This window comes from Triticum urartu, chromosome 2 (assembly GCF_003073215.2).
Source record: "Triticum urartu cultivar G1812 chromosome 2, Tu2.1, whole genome shotgun sequence".
In the NCBI taxonomy this organism is placed as follows: domain Eukaryota; kingdom Viridiplantae; phylum Streptophyta; class Magnoliopsida; order Poales; family Poaceae; genus Triticum; species Triticum urartu.
Genome location: NC_053023.1, coordinates 54,028,203 through 54,030,573, shown reverse-complemented (window position 1 = coordinate 54,030,573; position 2,371 = coordinate 54,028,203). Strand labels below are relative to the sequence as shown.

Here is a 2,371-nt window from a genome sequence, read left to right as displayed (position 1 = left end):
GGCACATGTCCAAGTTAAGGATTTGGTTATTTGAAAATGATGAAAAAAATTAGGAATTTGTTTCACTAAAATTGAAAAAACACATGGCAAAATTTTGGAAATTTGTAATAAGCACGTGGCAAAAGTTAGGGATTTATTTCTTTGATTTTTTTTCAAATTTAGGAATTTTCCATGGACACATGGCAGATTTATGGATTTTGTTCTTAAAAAACTTGGCAATTTTTGAATTGTAAATTTGCTATGGTTCTAGTTTCTTTACCATGGTTAATAAAGTGAATTTACCATGGTTATGTTATTATAAACATTTCGAAAAATTGCCATGTGGACATTACAGAAAATGTACAAAATTTGCCATGTGACAAGTTGAAAAAACTCATAAATTTGCCACCGTCGCCATGTGGACGTGGAGCCGCCGCGCCGCCTCGTCGCAGGTGAGCTCCACCTTCTCCCCCATGGCCAGCCGTCGCAACACCCCCTCCTCCTCCATCCTCTCCTAACGCCATGGTCAGCGGCACCTGCGGACGTCGACGGAGACAAAGATGGGCACCGTCATGGCCACTTCCTCGGTGTCGCCTCGGTGGTGACCCGGGGATGGCGATGCCCGTGGCGGCTACACGTGTTGGAGGATACACCGAGGAGGTCGCGAGGCCTAGGCGATGGACACCACCACCACGCCTTGCCGACCACCATTGTGCAGCCCCGTCGACCACGAACACGCATTCCCTGACGACGACGACGACGACGGCAAAGATGCAGCCCCGGCAACTACTGTCTCTCCGAGCACAGCCAGCCTCCACCCGCACCATATGCGTGAAGAAATGACGGGAATCGCCAAGATCTGCGGCTGCAACCACAACACTTCGCTAGGATCGTCGGGAAAGAGTTGTCGATGGGGAGAATAGCCGGGGAAGGGGGAATGAGCATGTGGGGACGAGAGTTAGGGGATGAGGGAAGAGGAAGCCGAGTTCGTTCGCTAGATACGGCGCGTGCGCGAATGAGTCCAAGACGCTGACGTGGCAACAACCTAGGTGATCGGACGATCGAGAGGTCGTTCGTTGGGGGCTCTGAAAAATCTGACATCATTTGAAAAATCTGACATCATTGAGCTCGGGACTAGAATAATATTTCCAAGGAGTGCTTCTCTTCCTTCACTTTATTAATTACCCTTTATCCCTCATATAAGATTATACTCCCTCCGTCCCAAAATGAATATCTCAACTTTATACTATTTCTAGTACAAAGTCATACCCCTTAAAAAAAGTTGTACTCCCTAAAAAAGGTATAAAATTATATTAAACTTGAGATACTTATTTTGGAGGGACAACGAAAAACACAGCATATTGCTGTGTGACAACCGCAAAGGCCTCGGCAGAAGAAAAATTGGAGGACACTGTGCATTCTTATTTCGTATGTATAATGTTCGTATGTGCTTTTGGTACCACCAGAATTCTAAATCCGCTACAAATAAGAAACTAACTTCATTAACTGTGCGGGCGTATCTGGTGTAGTGGTATCATAGTACCCTCCCACGGTACTGACCAAGGTTCGATTCCCTGGATGCGCACATACATTTTTGCCGCTTTTTTTTTTGAGATCAATGGCACTCGGCCCAGTTGTGTTGCTTGGCCCAAGGTGTACATTGGGCTGAGTAGCACCGTAGATCGTATTTCAGGTGGCCCATCTAGTTCTTTTTTACATCAACTAGACAATTGTCCGTGCGTTGCAACGGGAGTATAAACATTCTAGTAGATTAGCCCCTGACTGCACGACTATTATTGTACTATATTATTGTTTTTGAGAATCCATGTATATTATTATATTGATACGCTAAAATCTTACCAAATGTTTGTATGCAATCGCCATGATTTCTCTACCATTTTATTGTTAAGCACTTATTTGGTAAGAATTTAATGACTTGCCAACAAAATATGTGTTTATTTTGGTAAGTTAATAAACATGAGACAATTAAATGGATGGGAGAACAATCAAATATGAGAGGAAAAAAAATCAAAGAGGATAAGGAAAGAGTGCGACGTATATATGGAAGGTTGGACGAAAAAGAGGTGAAATGGGAACCTTACGTTCTTTTTAAGTAGTAGAGATTTGGGCTAGAAGGCTCACCGGGTTTCGGCCGGTTTCTTTGTGTGTTCTTCTTCTGTTTTTAGGGTGCTTCTCTATTTGTTTTTGCATTTTCTTCATAATTTTTCGTTTTTGTTATCCATGTTTTTGAGATCAATGGCACTCGGCCCAGTTGTGTTGCTTGGCCCAAGGTGTACATTGGGCTGAGTAGCACCGTAGATCGTATTTCAGGTGGCCCATCTAGTTCTTTTTTACATCAACTAGACAATTGCCCGTGCGTTGCAACGGGAGT

At 43.7% G+C, this 2,371-nt stretch overlaps 1 non-coding gene across 1 annotated transcript; it reads left to right on the top strand.

The window, feature by feature from the left end:
- The first annotated feature begins 1,493 nt into the window (after positions 1 to 1,493).
- On the top strand, positions 1,494 to 1,564 carry TRNAG-CCC. The gene has a single exon. It is a non-coding gene; the product is annotated as a tRNA-Gly (tRNA).
- The last annotated feature ends 807 nt before the right edge of the window (positions 1,565 to 2,371 follow it).